This window comes from Thalassophryne amazonica, chromosome 14 (genome assembly GCF_902500255.1).
Source record: "Thalassophryne amazonica chromosome 14, fThaAma1.1, whole genome shotgun sequence".
NCBI classification, from domain to species: Eukaryota; Metazoa; Chordata; class Actinopteri; order Batrachoidiformes; family Batrachoididae; genus Thalassophryne; species Thalassophryne amazonica.
In genome coordinates, this window is record NC_047116.1 from 97783245 (window position 1) to 97801909 (window position 18665).

Sequence of the window (18665 nt, forward strand, 5' to 3'; positions counted from 1 at the left end):
CCGCTCCTTATTTAGGGCCTGCCCCTTATTTAGGGTCCGCTCCTTATTTAGGGTCTCCTCCTTATTTACGCTCCGCTCCTTATTTAGGCTCCGCTTCTTATTTAGGGTCTCCTCCTTATTTAGGGTCTCCTCCTTATTTAGGCTCCGCTCCTTATTTAGGGTCTCCTCCTTATTTAGGCTCTGCTCCTTATTTAGGGTCTGCTCCTTTTTTAGGCTCCGCTCCTTATTTAGGGTCAATAAATCAATTTTATTTATATAGCGCCAACTCACAACAAACAGTTGCCCCAAGGCGCTTTATATTGTAAGGCAAAAGCCATACAGTAATTATGTAAAAACCCCAACGTTCAAAACGACCCCCTGTGAGCAAGCACTTGGCTACAGTGGGAAGGAAAAACTCCCTTTTAACAGGAAGAAACCTCCAGCAGAACCAGGCTCAGGGAGGGGCAGTCTTCTGCTGGGACTGGTTGGGGCTGAGGGAGAGAACCAGGAAAAAGACATGCTGTGGAGGGGAGCAGAGATCGATCACTAATGATTAAATGCAGAGTGGTGCATACAGAGCAAAAAGAGAAAGAAACACTCAGTGCATCATGGGAACCCCCCAGCAGTCTAAGTCTATAGCAGCATAACTAAGGGATGGTTCAGGGTCACCTGATCCAGCCCTAACTATAAGCTTTAGCAAAAAGGAAAGTTTTAAGCCTAATCTTAAAAGTAGAGAGGGTGTCTGTCTCCCTGATCTGAATTGGGAGCTGGTTCCACAGGAGAGGAGCCTGAAAGCTGAAGGCTCTGCCTCCCATTCTACTCTTACAAACCCTAGGAACTACAAGTAAGCCTGCAGTCTGAGAGCGAAGCGCTCTATTGGGGTGATATGGTACTATGAGGTCCCTAAGGTAAGATGGGACTTGATTATTCAAAACCTTATAAGTAAGAAGAAGAATTTTAAATTCTATTCTAGAATTAACAGGAAGCCAATGAAGAGAGGCCAATATGGGTGAGATATGCTCTCTCCTTCTAGTCCCCGTCAGTACTCTAGCTGCAGCATTTTGAATTAACTGAAGGCTTTTTAGGGAACTTTTAGGACAACCTGATAATAATGAAATACAATAGTCCAGCTTAGAGGAAATAAATGCATGAATTAGTTTTTCAGCATCACTCTGAGACAAGACCTTTCTAATTTTAGAGATATTGCGTAAATGCAAAAAAGCAGTCCTACATATTTGCTTAATATGCACATTGAAGGACATATCCTGATCAAAAATGACTCCAAGATTTCTCACAGTATTACGAGAGGTCAGGGTAATGCCATCCAGAGTAAGGATCTGGTTAGACACCATGTTTCTAAGATTTGTGGGGCCAAGTACAATAACTTCAGTTTTATCTGAGTTTAAATGTTGTGTGGGCCGCTGAAGAGGAGGTACTGCTGGCCCACCACCACCAGAGGGCGCCCTGCCTGGAGTGCGGGCTCCAGGCACCAGAGGGCGCTGCCGCCTTATGGGAGCAGCCTGGGTGACAGCTGTCACCCATCACTGGACACAGCTGTTCCACTCAGCACAGAGGTATATCAGGAGGACGGCGTCTCCACCTCAGTGCCGAGATATCGCCTTTAGACTGAGGTAACGTACTCTGCATTTATATTCTGATTAAAAGACTTGTTAAACCTTTTCAGGACTGCTGATTACTGAAAGCTAAATTGCTTGGATAAGTACTCACCTGCCTGCCATATTGTGACTAGAGGTGGAGGCGGCTTCTCCCCTCTCCGTTACTGGGTGCTGTCGCATCCACGCCTGTGTTGTTGCTCTCTCCCGCCAGCAGTACCGGATCCGACGAGCGGAGGCAGTGGCCACCTGGGACTTCGGGACTTGGCGGTTCCAGTATTTCCAGGGTTCGGTGGCAGAGGAGATCTGGGTGGTTTCGGTTCGACTGAGACGGACGTCTCCTACCTTCGAGCCTGCCCACACGACACCAGCGGATTCGACCCCAAATTGTGATTGTTGTATTCATTGTGCTCGTTTCACAATAGTAAACCTTGTTATTCACCTTCCTCCATTGTCCGTTCATTGCGCCCCCTGTTGTGGGTCCGTGTACCTACACTTTCACAACATTAAAAGCAGGAAATTAGAGGTCATCCATGTCTTTATGTCTGTAAGACAATCCTGCAGTTTAGCTAATTGGTGTGTGTCCTCTGGCTTCATGGATAGCTTCAGTTAGCTGTTTTACAACTACCCTTTCAAGAATTTTTGAGAGAAAAGGAAGGTTTGAGATTGGCCTATAATTAGCTAAGATAGCTGGGTCAAGTGATGGCTTTTTAAGTAATGGTTTAATTACTGCCACCTTAAAAGCCTGTGGTACATAGCCAACTAATAAAGATAGATTGATCATATTTAAGATCGAAGCATTAAATAATGGTAGGGCTTCCTTGAGCAGCCTGGTAGGAATGGGGTCTAATAAACATGTTGATGGTTTGGATGAAGTAACTAATGAAAATAACTCAGACAGAACAATCGGAGAGAAAGAGTCTAACCAAATACCGGCATCACTGAAAACAGCCAAAGATCCGCTCCTTATTTAGGGTCTGCTCCTTATTTAGGCTCCGCTCCTTATTTAGGGTCTCCTCCTTATTGAGGGTCTCCTCCTTATTTAGGGTCTCCTCCTTATTTAGGGGCCGCTCCTTATTTAAGGTCTCCTCCTTATTTAGGGTCTCCTCCTTATTTAGGCTCTGCTCCTTATTTAGGGTCTCCTCCTTATTTAGGGGCCGCTCCTTATTTAGGGTCTCCTCCTTGTTTAGGGTCTGCTCCTTATTTAGAGTCTCCTCCTTATTTAGGCTCTGCTCCTTATTTAGGGTCTCCTCCTTATTTAGGGGCCGCTCCTTATTTAGGGTCTCCTCCTTATTTAGGGGCCGCTCCTTATTTAGGTTCTCCTCCTTATTTAGGGTCTGCTCCTTATTTAGGGTCTCCTCCTTATTTAGGGTCTTCTCCTTATTTAGGGTCCACTCCTTATTTAGGGTCTCCTCCTTATTTAGGGTCTGCTCCTTATTTAGGGTCTGCTCCTTATTTAGGGTGTGCTCCTTATTTAGGGTCCGCTCCTTATTTAGGGGCCGCTCCTTATTTAGGGTCTGCTCCTTATTTAGGGTGTGCTCCTTATTTAGGGTGTGCTCCTTATTTAGGGTGTGCTCCTTATTTAGGGTGTGCTCCTTATTTAGGGTCTGCTCCTTATTTAGGGTCTGCTCCTTATTTGGGGCCGCTCCTTATTTAGGGTGTGCTCCTTATTTAGGCTCCACTCCTTATTTAGGGTCTGCTCCTTATTTAGGCTCCGCTCCTTATTTAGGGGCCGCTCCTTATTTAGGGGTCGCTCCTTATTTAGGGTGTGCTCCTTATTTAGGGTGTGCTCCTTATTTAGGGTCTGCTCCTTATTTAGGGGCCACTCCTTATTTAGGGGCCGCTCCTTATTTAGGGGCCGCTCCTTATTTAGGGTCTGCTCCTTATTTAGGGTCTCCTCCTTATTTAGGGTCTGCTCCTTATTTAGGGTGTGCTCCTTATTTAGGCTCCACTCCTTATTTAGGGGCCGCTCCTTATTTAGGGTGTGCTCCTTATTTAGGGTCCGCTCCTTATTTAGGGGCCGCTCCTTATTTAGGGTCTGCTCCTTATTTAGGGTCCGCTCCTTATTTAGGGGCCGCTCCTTATTTAGGGTGTGCTCCTTATTTAGGCTCCACTCCTTATTTAGGGTGTGCTCCTTATTTAGGGTCTGCTCCTTATTTAGGGGCCGCTCCTTATTTAGGGTGTGCTCCTTATTTAGGGTCTGCTCCTTATTTAGGGTCTCCTCCTTATTTAGGGTCTGCTCCTTATTTAGGGTGTGCTCCTTATTTAGGCTCCACTCCTTATTTAGGGGCCGCTCCTTATTTAGGGTGTGCTCCTTATTTAGGGTCCGCTCCTTATTTAGGGTCTGCTCCTTATTTAGGGTCCGCTCCTTATTTAGGGGCCGCTCCTTATTTAGGGTGTGCTCCTTATTTAGGAAAGCTCCTTATTTAGGGTGTGCTCCTTATTTAGGGGCCGCTCCTTATTTAGGGGCCGCTCCTTATTTAGCGTGTGCTCCTTATTTAGGGTCTCCTCCTTATTTAGGGTTGGCTCCTTATTTAGGGTGTGCTCCTTATTTAGGGTCTGCTCCTTATTTAGGGTCTGCTCCTTATTTAGGCTCCACTCCTTATTTAGGGTCTGCTCATTATTTAGGCTCTGCTCCTTATTTAGGGTGTGCTCCTTATTTAGGGTCTGCTCCTTATTTAGGGTCTGCTCCTTATTTAGGGTGTGCTCCTTATTTAGGGGCCGCTCCTTATTTAGGGTCTGCTCCTTATTTAGGGTCTGCTCCTTATTTAGGCTCCTCTCCTTATTTAGAGTGTGCTCCTTATTTAGGGTCTGCTCCTTATTTAGGGTCTGCTCCTTATTTAGGCTCCACTCCTTATTTAGGGTCTGCTCCTTATTTAGGGTGTGCTCCTTATTTAGGATCCGCTCCTTATTTAGGCTCCGCTCCTTATTTAGGGTCTCCTCCTTATTTAGGGTGTGCTCCTTATTTAGGGGCCGCTTCTTATTTAGGCTCCGCTCCTTATTTAGGGTCTCCTCCTTATTTAGGGTGTGCTCCTTATTTAGGGTGTGCTCCTTATTTAGGTTCTGCTCCTTATTTAGGGTCTGATCCTTATTTAGGGTGTGCTCCTTATTTAGGGTGTGCTCCTTATTTAGGGGCCGCTCCTTATTTAGGGTGTGCTCCTTATTTAGGGTCTCCTCCTTATTTAGGGGCCGCTCCTTATTTAGGGTCTGCTCCTTATTTAGGGTCTGCTCCTTATTTAGGCTCCGCTCCTTATTTAGGGTCCGCTCCTTATTTAGGGGCCGCTACTTATTTGGGGCCGCTCCTTATTTAGGGTCTGCTCCTTATTTAGGGTCCGCTCCTTAGTTAGGGTCCGCTCCTTATTTAGGGGCCGCTCCTTATTTAGGGGCCGCTCCTTATTTAGTGTGTGCTCCTTATTTAGGGGCCGATCCTTATTTAGGGGCTGCTCCTTATTTAGGGGCCGATCCTTATTTAGGGGCTGCTCCTTATTTAGGGTGTGCTCCTTATTTAGGGGCCGCTCCTTATTTAGGGGCCGCTCCTTTTTTAGGGTGTGCTCCTTATTTAGGGTCCGCTCCTTATTTAGGGGTTGCTCCTTATTTAGGGGCCGCTCCTTATTTAGATTGTGCTCCTTGTTTAGGGGCCGCTCCTTATTTAGGGTCCGCTCCTTATTTAGGGTCCGCTCCTTATTTAGGGGCCGCTCCTTATTTAGGGGCCGCTCCTTATTTAGATTGTGCTCCTTATTTAGGGGCCGCTCCTTATTTAGGGGCTGCTCCTTTTTTAGGGTGTGCTCCTTATTTAGGGTCCGCTCCTTATTTAGGGGCCGCTCCTTATTTAGGGTCCGCTCCTTATTTAGGGGCCGCTCCTTATTTAGGGGCCGCTCCTTATTTAGATTGTGCTCCTTGTTTAGGGGCCGCTCCTTAGTTATGGTTAAATGCAGAGGACAGATTTTGTTGTATGTCTGTACAATAACAATAAATGCTCTTCTTCTTCTTAGCCCACACAAAGTCTGGAGAAATACAGTGTAGCATATGTTCTGCCCAAAAGAGTTAGAATTCGTATTTCAATATGTTCTCTTGGAATCAGCTCATCAATAACAGCAGCAACCTGTAATACGAAGCAGCTGGTCACTCTTTCAGCCATCAAATGTTGACCAATAGGAAACCTGCACTTTCTTTAAAATGTCAATTTGAACTCACCTCTGTGCTGCTTGCAGTCTGCCGACTTGGATGTTACCTCCTCCACCCCATCGCCACCACTAAGACCCTGTCTGACACTGGGGTAGACTCCAAAACCTGCCGTCTTCTGAGGCAGGATCTGAGATCTACGTACCCCAACACTGTCATGATCAGTGATGCTGGTAACGAGTTGCTTCCTGACATGTTACTCTAATCTGACTGCTTTTTTTCAGTAACGAGTAATCTAACACGTGAATCTTTCCAAATCAGTAATCAGATTAAAGTTACTTCTCTGACTCACTGTGTGTTACTATTATTTTTGTATTGTGGGTTGATCGCAGCGTTAAAACGGGCGTCCTGACAAGATGCAGGTGGAGGTCTGAACTCTCTGCTTTCAGCAAGCTGAGCTGCTCAGAACCGCATCCACCGTGTAGCTCAGCTCTGAGCTGAAGAACAGCTGTCTCTCACAGCTATGGTTTTACAAAGACATTTTTGCTTTTTTTTTTAACTCTGTGCCGCTCTGTGCGTGTCCTCCTTAAAAACAGCTGATCCGCAATGCACAAATATTAACAGTTTTTTTTTTCCCACCCAAACACACCCAAGTCTCTTTCTGAGGATGACATGGCATGAAAAACACTGATAAAAAACTTTCTTACCTGTCACTCTAGTTGTGTTTTCTGCATAAATAAATGTTATCCATTCTTCTGTTCAAACAGTAAGTCAGGGGCGAATCCATGCGGGAAGGGGGCGGGGCGGGGGCAACAGACAACAGCCCAAGATTACAGGTCCACTTTTCAAGACATTTTTTAATACTATCACTGCTCCTAATACTAGTTATAATATTAATAATAATTTCAACAACTAAAATGTTGAAAAAGAATTTAAATTTTACAATGTTACCAAAAGTTCAGTAGTTAATAATAAAGCAACTAGTAATCTAACTTACTTTTAAAATTGAGTAATCGGTAAAGTAAACTGTTTCTTTTTCAAGGAGTAATCACTGTTCAGTAATTGGATGACTTTTTGTGGCAACATTGGTCATGATGGAGACCTCCGCTCTGATCTTCAGTACATTATCAGAATGGATCCAGATATTTCATTTGACCTTACTTCCTGACTCTTTATGCTAGAAATAGTCTGATCCTGAAGTCTTGCCAGATTTAATCTTGATCAATTGAAAAATATATATCTCAGCCTCAGCCACCACCCCCCCCCCCCCCCCCCCCCCCATGTGCCATCTGACAAACTGTGTCCAGATGTTCTTCATGAGAAAATACTTCTGTGTGATGGTCCACCATGAAGCTGTGTAAGTAGTGATACATCAGGTGTGTAATTCTACCGTGTTTAATTCTCTATAGTCGCAATCACAGAAGCCTACAGTCCCTTTGTAGTTATCAAGGCTGTTTTGGTGGCTTCCCTCACTGGTCTTCTTGAACAACCAGATTTTCCACACAGAAAAATGTTTTATTTTAAATATTCCACGGTTTGGACATTTACACTGATTATATCAAAAGAAGATAATTTTGGATTTTTTATGTAAATAATATTTAAACTTTTTTACTGATTTCTTGTGCCAGAATATTAAAAATGTACTAAAGCCCGTGGGCTCAGACATGTTGCTGTACTACTGCACTTTGAGGATGAAGCAGCAGTAAACTCTTTGACGTTCTAACAGGTTATTAAAGCCGTTCATGCACAGAGACCAAACCTGAAAGACAAACATGCTGACGATGGCAGAAGGCAGGAGTTCGCAAGGAAAGATTTCTTGTGTGTGAACTTTTCCATCAATGCTCGTGTCTGTGACTCCTACTGGGCGCCGTATTTAATACGGCCCAGATAATACGTGAAGTCTAATTGTTCATGGCGAGCAGCAGACACACGCTGTGTCATTGTCAGGCTGCCTTTTGTTGTTAGTTAAAAGGTGGACAAATAAGATGCAATTTAGACACTCTTAAGAGATGATTTTTTTTCAGCCTAAATCACAGAGAAATTACATGTGGCTGAGGGCTGTCATTAAAACAGAAGAGGTACTCGCTTCTTGGATGCTGGAGGCAGGCTAAAATAAAACCAGGAGGCTCTAATAGCGCGGCGTCTCATTGACGCTTACAGTTTTAACAGGCTCTCGATTATCCCGCTGTGCACCGAGCCACTCCACACTCACGCCAGATGATGATTTGGGCGTCGTGTGTCACAGCATTTAAAATCACACACAGAAAATGATGGAGGCTTCAGGGTTGAAGCCACTTTTTTAGGTTTAAATGGCCCATCTGCTTTTTAAAAAACTAACCTGGAAGACTTCAAATCTCCAGCATTCAATGATAAAATGAACATATTGCTCAGCAAGAGTGAAGAGATGAACATGAGCGATTTGTACTGGATACAGGAGAAGTCGACCCAATGACAACTCCACTACCCTTAACCGTACCTCTAACCCTAACCCTAACCCTAACCCTACCCTTAACCCTACCTCTAACCCTACACTTACCATTACCCCAACCTCTAACCCTAACCCTGCCCTACCTTTAACCCTAACCCTACCTCTATCCCAACACTTAACACTACCCCTACCTCTAACGCTAACCCTACCCTACCCTTAACCCTAACCCTACCACTACCTCTAACCCTACCCTTAACCCTGACCCGACTTCTATCCTTACACTTACAACTACCCCTACCTCTGACCCTAACCCTACCCTACCCTTAACCCTAACTCTACCTCTATCCCAACACTTACCACTACCCCTACCTCTAACTCTAACCCTACCACTAACCCTACTGCTATCTCTAACACTACCCATACCTCTAACCCTAACCTTAACCCTACCCCTACCTCTAATCCTACCCCTACCTCTATCCCTACACTTAGCACTACCCCTACCTCTAACATGAACCCTAACCCCTACTTCTATCCCTAACCTTTACCCTACCCCTACTTCTATCTCTACCCTTAACCCTACCCTTAACCCTACCCTACCTCTATCCCTACACTTAACACTACCCCTACCACTAACCCTATGTAATTTTATGCAACCTGGTCTCATAGCAAGTCGTGATTCAGCAGCACAAAATATACATTAATCTATTGGTTCCTGATATTGCGACGAAAAGTGCCTCATTTTCGTCATGGCAGCACAAATTCATTCTAATTCATTCCGTGATGGTTGCACAAATTAAAAGTGAAGTGAGGGAGGGGGGGTCAGAGGTGGTTATGGTTAGAGTTGGGGGAAGGAGTAAGATTAGGTTATGGTTAAGGTTAGGGTCGGGGTGGGAGTATGGTTAGGAACAGTGAGTTTAAAAAAGCCCCGTCAAGAAAATTTGAATTATTTCGTCACAAGAGCACAAAAAAAGTGAGACTGGGCTGATTTTATGAATGTAGGTTCTGTTTATCTGGAGATATTAAACACTTACATGCATTTTTAAATAAAAACACACAAAAAAAATCACGAGTGAAAAAATTCTCAAATTCTCAAAATACAACAGTTTTTATTTCATCTCATTAGTTCACTGATGTACACAGTTTGTAGAAAAGCACTCCAAGATCTGGGCTAAGAGGAGCTGATCTTCATGGTGCTGAGGTCATTTAGGACAAAAACGTTTATGTATCTTGAACTAGAATGTCAGCTGAGCTGTCAGTAAAATCAGTGATCTTTCAGACTTAATGTCTGAATGTGCAGCGGTGCTGCGTCCTGTCTCAGGAGCTCAGATCTGGCCGTGGGTGAACCCCCCTCGGGGTGGCTTCTGGCCCTGGGCTAGAGGGCCCTGCCCGGGGCCAGTGGAGTGACGTGACCAACCAGCTCCAGATGTTCGCCTGCATTAAGGCCTGACAGCTTGTCGTGTTGGTGCCTCCACTACCACACTGTTCCATCAGCAAACATCTGCCGCACCTCCTGAGGGACGGGGCCACAGCGAGCGCTCAGAGTACCGCACGGCTCCTGATGGTTCCCTCACCTGTGAGTCGGCTCTCATCAACTCCTCATGCTCACTGCAAATTTAACACCAAGTGACTGAAGACTTCTGTTTGGTTTGACTTCACCTGGTGGTGGATCTGATATCGGTATCACCCCCCCCCCCACACACACACACACAATAAAAAGATGCTTTCATTTGTGTACACGGGTTTTTGATCATTCATTTGCACTCCAAGTCGATCCGTCTCATGTCCTGGCGTGGGGAGTGCGCGGCGTCACTTCAGCATGCATCACACACGTGTAACAGCTGCGTGTCGCTTTTCATTTCAGTGTCCATGTTAATGGATTCAACCTTCCAGACCGGCAGCAGGAGGAACGCGTCCGCAGACACTTCACCCTCAACTCTTGATTTCTTGAGAGAGTCGATCAGATTTTGGATCCAGACATGAGTGAAGATTGCTCTGTACCGCAGCACAACGCTGTTTTTACCCAGTTTTAACTTGCACCCTGACCATGTCACTGATCGCGGTGTGTGAATAGTCTTTGATGTTTTGTTGTATGGCACGTGTAGCTCCTCTAGCTAGTAATGAGGCCCCAGATTGTTTTGGAACAGAGTTTATTTACAGCCATAGATCTAACGCAAACCATGAGGGGAGGTGATGGTCTAGTGCAGGGGTAGGCAACCTGTTCCAGAAAGAGCCATGAGGGTGCAGGTTTTCTTTGCAGCCGCTGACTCCACCAGGTGATTTCACTGATTAACTGATTCCATCTGCTCAAAGTGATATTAATCAGTAAAATCACCTGGTGGAGTCAGCGGCTGCAAAGAAAACCTGCACCCTCATGGCTCTTTCTGGAACAGGTTGCCTACCCCTGGTCTAGTGGTTAAGGTGTTGGGCTTGAATCCAGAAGATCATGGGTTCAAATCTTTGCCTGACTGGAAAATCACTAAGGGCCCTTGGGCAAGGCCTTTAATCCCCTAGTTGCTCCCGGTATGTAGTGGGCGCCTTGTATGGCAGCACCCTGACATTGGGGTGAATGTGAGGCATTATTGTAAAGCACTTTGAGTGTCTGATGCAGGTGGGAAAGTGCGATATAAATGCAGTCCATTTACCATTTAGAACTGAAGAGAAGGAAAGTAAACAATCACATAAACACACATGACAATGCACTGCCTTTAGCTTAACTTAGCTTAATACACAAATACATCAATAACATACCTCAAAGGCTGTACACTACCATCAGGGATTATTCATCTTCTGTCTTTGTCTTCCTTCATTTACATTAAACTCTACATGGCTTCTGTTATAACTTAAATTCTGAGTGTGTGTGTGTGTGTGTGTGTGTGTGTGTGTGTGTGTGTGTGTGTGTGTGTGTGTGTGTGTGTGTGTGTGTGTGTGTGTGTGTGGGAAATAAACAGGAATGAATCACACCTCAAATAAATAGGCAAAAAACAAACATATATACATATATACGAGGGCTGTCCGTAAAGTATAGGTCCTTTTTATTTTTTTCAAAAACTATATGGATTTCATTCATATGTTTTTACGTCAGACATGCTTGAACCCTCGTGCGCACGGGTGAGTTTTTCCACGCCTGTCGGTGACGTCATTCGCCTGTGAGCACTCCTTGTGGGAGGAGTCGTCCAGCCCCTCGTCGGAATTCCTTTGTCTGAGAAGTTACTGAGAGACTGGCGCGTTGTTGAAGAAGTCGGTTTCAGCATTTTATCCGGATATTCCACTGTTAAAGGAGATTTTTTTAATGAAAGACGTGCGGACGGGTCTGCGCGTCGGCTCGCAGCCGTCGCGACGCTCCGCCACAGGAAAAACACCTCTGTTGGAAGCCTTAAGGACAAGTTGGAACATGTCCAGCTGTTAAACAATTTCTCATATACTCACTCCACTGAAAGCCATCAAAAGCCGCCTGGATTTTACAAATGGTTATCAACACAGAGGTGTTTTTCCTGTGCCGCCGCTCCGCGCCGGCTGCGTCCCGACGCGCAGACCCGTCCGCACGTCTTTCATTAAAAAAATCTCCTTTAACAGTGGAATATCCGGATAAAATGCTGAAACCAACTTCTTCTGAAACTTCTCTGTTCTCTCACGACGTCCTGGATCAATAGAGCCTGAAATGTGGAGGTTTTCAGCTTGAAACAGGCTGACGACGACGCCTGAGAGCGCTGTGCGACGTCTCGCACCGTGGGAAGTCCTTAAAGCCACAGTGTCACCTCAAAATCTCTCATCAGCCGTTAAAATTTTCACTGAAAACCAGCTTAATTTTTTGAACCGTGTCCACTTCGATGTGTCTCATAGGTTTAGAAAAAATTTTGATCAAACAAAGCGCCAGTCTCTCAGCAACTTCTCAGACAAAGGAATTCCGACGAGGGGCTGGATGACTCCTCCCACAAGGAGTGCTCACAGGCGAATGATGTCACCGACAGGCGTGGAAAAACTCACGCATGCGCACGAGGGTTCATGCATGTCTGACGTAAAAACATATGAATGAAATCCATATAGTTTTTGAAAAAAATAAAAAGGACCTATACTTTATGGACAGCCCTCGTATATATATATATATATATATATATATAGTGGTGGGCATTATCTTTGATAACAGATAATCAGATAACTGAAAAGTTATCTTTTATAAAGCTAAACCGATAAACCACCCAAAAATTTTACAGATAACCGATAAATTCCAGTATTGTTTCTGGTACATTTGCAACTACTAACAAGCTGAATTTGAGTTTTAACACCACAATTGCTTCTGGTAACATCAGACCCAATGAGTCCGCACTTCTGTCTTTGAACATCCTGCGTCTGTGCTGGAAGCTCTTGTTTACTACGTGGCTTCCATCACAGACACAAGCTGGGAAGAACCACAAAGCTCAACTCTCTATTCAATCACAATGCTCTTGGAAAATAAAGCAGTGCTGACTTATGGTTTGATGTATAAATAAAATGAATACTGATAGAATAACTCCATTAATGTCAATTCTGTCATTTGTACAAAGTTAAAACACAACATATATCTTTTAATGTTGAATAATGCACTAATTCTGAAGTTTTATAACAAACACAGACAGATCACAAAGGATTCTGGGTAAAATGTGCCTCAGCTAAACACTGATTGGTTGAGTCATTCATTATGTAAACCAACACGTTAATGTGACGTGTGTCGTGTGTTGATGTTTACAGTTAATGTGCTTTTGTAAAATATGCCATTTTTTATTTGTAAAAACAGGCATTTACGGAACCCTGGAAGAGTCATCAAAAAATGTTTTACATGTGGAGAGAATGTGTGCTCATTTTGTTATATTGTGCACACGTTTTATTATATTGTGCGCTCCATCCATCCATCCATTTTTTTCCGCTTTATCTGGAATCGGGTCGCAGGGGAAGCAGCTCAAGCAAAGCCGCCCAGATCTCCCGATCCACACACACACATCTCCCCCAGCTCCTCCAGGGGAACCCCAAGGTGTTCCCAAGCCAGCCAAGAGATGTAGTCCCTCCAGTGTGTCCTGTGTCTTCTCCAGGGCCTCCTCCCAATGGGACGTGCCCGGAACACCTCTCCAGCGAGGCGTCCAGGGGGCATCCGGAAAAGATGCCCGAGCCACCACAACTGACTCCTTTCGACGTGGAGGAGCAGCGGCTCGACTCCGAGCTCCTCCCGAGTGACCAAGCTCCTCACCCTATCTCTAAGGGAGCGCCCAGCCACCCTGCGGAGGAAACTCATCTCGGCCGCTTGTACTCGCGATCTCGTTCTTTCGGTCAAGAGCCAAATCTCATGACCATAGGTGAGGATCGGAACGTAGATCGATCGGTAAATCAAGAGCTTTCCCCCCCACTCAGCCCTCTCCTCACCACGACGGTCCGATACAGCGACCGCATCACTGCAGATGCTGGACCGATCCGTCTATCGATCTCACGCTTCATCCGTTCCTCACTCGTGAACAAGACCCCGAGATACTTAAACTCCTCCACTTGAAGCAAGGACACTCCACCAACCTGAAGATGGCAAAGCACCTTTTTCCGGTCGAGAACTATGGCCTCGGATTTGGAGGTGCTGATTTTCATCCCGGACGCTTCACACTCGGCTGCAAACCGCCCCAGTGCACGCTGAAGGTCCTGATTTGGTGAAGCCAACAGAACCACATCGTCCGCAAACAGCAGAGACGAGATTCTGTGGTTCCCAAACCAGACTCCCTCTACACCCTGGCTGCGCCTAGAAATTCTGTCCATAAAAATAATGAACAGAACCGGTGACAAAGGGCAGCCCTGGCAGAGGCCAACGTGCACTGGAAACAGGTTTGACTTACTACCGGCAATGCGAACCAAGCTCCTGCTGCGGTTGTACAGGGACCGGATAGCCCTTAGCAAAGGACCCCGGACCCTGTACTCCCGGAGCACCCCCCACAGGGCGCCCCGAGGGACACGGTCGAACGCCTTCTCCAGATCCATAAAACATGTGGACTGGTTGGGCGAACTCCCATGAACCCTCGAGCACCCGATGGAGCGTGTAGAGCTGGTCCAGTGTGCCGCGACCAGGACGAAAACCACACTGCTCCTCCTGAATCCGAGGTTTGACCATTGGTTGAATTCTCCTCTCCAGTACTCTGGAATAGACCTTACCGGGGAGGCTGCGGAGTGTGATCCCCCTTTAGTTGGAACACACCCTCCGGTCCCCCTTCTTAAACAAAGGGACCACCACCCCGGTCTGCCAATCCAGAGGCACTGTCCCCAATCGCCATGCGATGTTGCAGAGGCATGTCAGCCAAGACAGTCCCACAACATCCAGAGACTTAAGGTACTCAGGACGGATTTCATCCACCCCAGGAGCCTTGCCACCGAGGAGCTTTCTAACCACCTCGGTGACTTTGGCCTGGGTAATGGATGAGTCCGCCTCTGAGTCCCCAGTCTCTGCTTCCTCTTTGGAAGACGTGAAGATGGGATTGAGGAGATCCTCGAAGTATTCCTTCCACCGCCCAACAACATCCCAAGTCAGGGTCAACAGTGCTGGTGGAGAGCTGCTTCCGCCTCCTGAGGCATCGGACGGTTTGCTAGAATCTCTTCGAGGCCGACCGATAGTCCTCCTCCATGACCTCCCCGAACTCCTCCCAGACCCGAGCTTTTGCCTCTGCGACTGCACGGGCTGCGGCACGCTTGGCCTGCTGGTACCTGTCAGCTGCCTCCGGGGTCCCACCTACCTTGACAGCATCCCTTACTTCCAGTGTCCACCACCGGGTTCGGGGATTGCCGCCGCGACAGGCACCAGAGACCTTGCGACCACAGCTACGAGTGGCCGCATCGACAATGGAGGTGGAGAACATGGTCCACTTGGACTCCATGTCTCCAACCTCCCCCGAGATCTGGGAGAAGCTCTCCCGGAGGTGGGAGTTGAAGTTGCTGACAGAGGGTTCTGCCAGTCGTTCCCAGCAGACCCTCACGATACATTTGGGCCTGCCAGGTCTGACCGGCTTCCTCCCCTCCCAGCGGATCCAACTCACCACCAGGTGGTGATCAGTCAACAGCTCTGCCCCTCTCTTCACTCGAGTGTCCGAGACATGTGGCCGAAGGTCAGATGATACGACTACAAAGTTGATCATCGACCTCCGGCTCAGGGTGTCCTGGTGCCACGTGCACTTATGGACACCCTTGTGCTCGAACATGGTGTTTGTGATGGACAGACTGTGACTAGCACAGAAGTCCAACAACTGAACACCACTCGGGTTCAGATCGGGGAGGCCATGCTTCCCGATCACCCCCTCCAGGTCTCACTGTCGCCGCCCACGTGGGTGTTGAAATCCCCCAGGAGAACAATGGAGTCCCCGGTCGGAGCGCTATCTAGTACCCCTCCCAGGGACTCCAAGAAGGTCGGGTACTCTGCACTGCCACTCGGCCCATAGGCCGAGACAACGGTGAGAGACCTGTCCCTGACCCGAAGGCATAGGGACGCGACCCTCTCGTTCACTGGAGTGAACTCCAACACATGGCGACTGAGCTGGGGAGCAATAAGCAATGCGACCCCGGCTCTCCGCATCTCCCTGTGGGCAACGCCAGAAAAAAAAAGCATCCAGCCCCTCTCCAGGAGATGGGTACCAGAGCCCAAGCTGTGCGTGGAGGTGAGCCCGACTATCTCTAGTCGGTATCTCTCAACCTCCCGCACAAGCTCAGGCTCCTTCCCCCCAGCGAGGTGACATTCCACATCCCAACAGCCAGAGGCTGTGAGCATGGAACGGGCCGCCGGGCCACCCGCCCTCGACCACCACCCAATCCTCTCTGCACTCGACCCCCATGGCCCCCTCTGCAGGTGGTGAACCCACAGGAGGGCGAGCCCACGTCGCTCTTTTGGGCTGAGCCCGGCCGGGCCCCATGGGCTAAGGCCCGACCACCAGGCGCTCGAGCCCCAACCCCAGGCCTGGTTCCAGGGTGGGGCCCCGGCTCCGCCATACCGGGCGATGTCTTGGTCCTTGATTTTTTACTGGTCATGGAGGTTCTGAATTGTGAATGGAGGTTCTATTGTGCGCTCATTTTATTATATTGTGCACACGTTTTATTATATTGTGCGTACATTTTATGATATTGTGCGTATGTTTTATTATATTGTGCGCACGTTTTTAGCATTGTTTGAGTAAAACAAGGGCACAATCTACTTAAACGTGGTGACAATTTGTAAAACGTGCACTCAATATTGTCTTGACACATAAATGTTGGCTATTAGCCAACAAACAAGGAGACAGTGTAATACATTTCCCCATTAGAAATGGATCTGGTCAGAGTGTATCATGGCTTGGGAGCACAAGGACAAACAGAGAACTCCAGCTGCCCACCATGACATCATCTGGAGTTTAAGCACATTAAAAAGGATGCTGAGGGCGAAGCGTCTTCCCGTCGTGAGGATGGCAATTTAAGTCATATTATGATGTTCATTTTGAACGAAAGGAAAACGCGCAACGTTTTATTAATTCGAGGACTTAATTAAAGGAAAATGTGCGCACGAATTATCATGGTCAGAAAAAATATTGCTTTAAGTGACCTCTCCCGGGTTCCGTACTCCCGTTGAGAGTTTTTGTAAAATTAAGTTTGAAAAAAAAAGCTCTGTCTATGTTTTGCTTCTGGAAACACAAGTCTGACATGTGGTTTTTGAATGTACAATGTGTGTGACTGAGAACATAAATCATGCGCTCTGAACTTTTACATCGTGTGGCTCTGTGGTACAATTTGAGCTGTAGCCAAGTACAGTGATTGAAAATATATCAGCCCAGCTTCAGGGCCAATACTGCCATGAACACTACTGGCCAGTAGATAGCAGTAGAGACCTTGAAAACTTGCCAAAACAAAATTCCAGATAATCTGTGTCTGCTACATTTAAGATGCGTGGAATTTAATAAATGCAGACACAATAACAATGTCTATAAACCCAGAGAATATATTTACGAGAGTTTTAGGCACTAGAGTTTAATGCTGTTGTTTGTAGAGTCTGATCAGAGTGTCTCAAATGCATTTCTCATGTCGTGAACATACTGAGATTACCCTATCACCCATAATGCACCTGGACACAGCATGTCCACACTAAAACCTTAATAATTAGCGCATTACTTTAAAACTAAAACATATATCTGATACTTTCACTTTATAAAACGTCAGACATGATGTTAATTTAAATAACTTGTCCGAAATTAGTTTGGTTAAAAGTTGAACAATAAGTTAAAAATGTATGTCCCTAGATGAGTTGGGTGATATTGCCTTCGTATTAGTATGGAGTTAAAAGAAATTAGTTTTTTTGGGGGGGGGGACCAGTTCTCCTTTGCCTACAGAGGATAGAGTGGTTTCTTCTTGAAGCAGCTCCTCTGTTTTGCAGAGGATAGAACTACACATCTGCTACAAAACATTTAACAGGTAGGTAGGTGCTCAACTGATTTTAAATTTTCTAAATGTTTGTAGCTGTTCAGCTTTATTTACCACATTATCAGTCTAAAAATTATCAGACAAAAATTTATCGCAAGATAATTAGTCCAATAATGGTTTTGAAAGTTATCTAAAAAGATAATTCAATAATGAAAACATTATCGTCGATAATTATCGGTTATTGGATTATCGGAACAGTGCCCACCACTATATATATATATATATATATAGAGAGAGAGAGAGAGAGAGAGAGAGAGAGAGAGAGAGAGAGAGAGAGAGAGAGAGAGAGAGAGAGAGAGAGAGAGGGGGGGGGGGGGGGGGGAATAAGTGTTTGATCTGGGATTCCATGCAAGATCTCACTTTGTGGGGTAAGGATGATTCTGAGAAAGCTCAGAACTACACACTTATTTTCCTCACTGTATATACAGTATATATATATACAGTGAGGAAAATAAGTATTTGAACACCCTGCGGTTTTGAAGTTCTCCCACTTAGAAATCATGGAGGGGTCTGAAATTTTCATCTTAGGTGCATGTCCACTGTGAGAGACATAATCTAAAAATATATATCCGGAATTCACAATGTATGATTTTTTTAATAATTTATTTGTATGTTACTGCTGCAAATAAGTATTTGAACACCTGTGAAAATCAATGTTAATATTTGGTACAGTAGCCTTTGTTTGCAATTACAGAGGTCAAACGTTTCCTGTAGTTTTTCACCAGGTTTGCACACTGCAGCAGGGATTTTGGTCCACTCCTCCATACAGATCTTCTCCAAATCTTTCAGGTTTGGAGTTTCAGCTCCCTCCAAAGATTTTCTATGGAGTTCAGGTCTGGAGACTGGCCAGGCCACTCCAGGACCTTGAAATGCTTCTTATGGAGCCCCTCCTTAGTTGCCCTGGCTGTGTGTTTGGGGTCATTGTCATGTTGAAGACCCAGCCATGACCCATCTTCAATGCTCTTACTGAGGGAAGGAGGTTGTTTGCCAAAATCTCGCAATACATGACCCCATCCACCCTTCAATACAGTGCAGTCGTCCTGTCCCCTTTGTAGAAGAGCACCCCCAGAGTATGATGTTTCCACCCC

At 46.1% G+C, this 18665-nt stretch overlaps 1 protein-coding gene across 1 annotated transcript in view; it reads left to right on the top strand.

Moving 5' to 3' along the window:
• Positions 1-18665, top strand: part of dnajb11 (DnaJ heat shock protein family (Hsp40) member B11) — a 441748-nt gene that overhangs the window by 229107 nt on the left and 193976 nt on the right. The window lies entirely within an intron of this gene.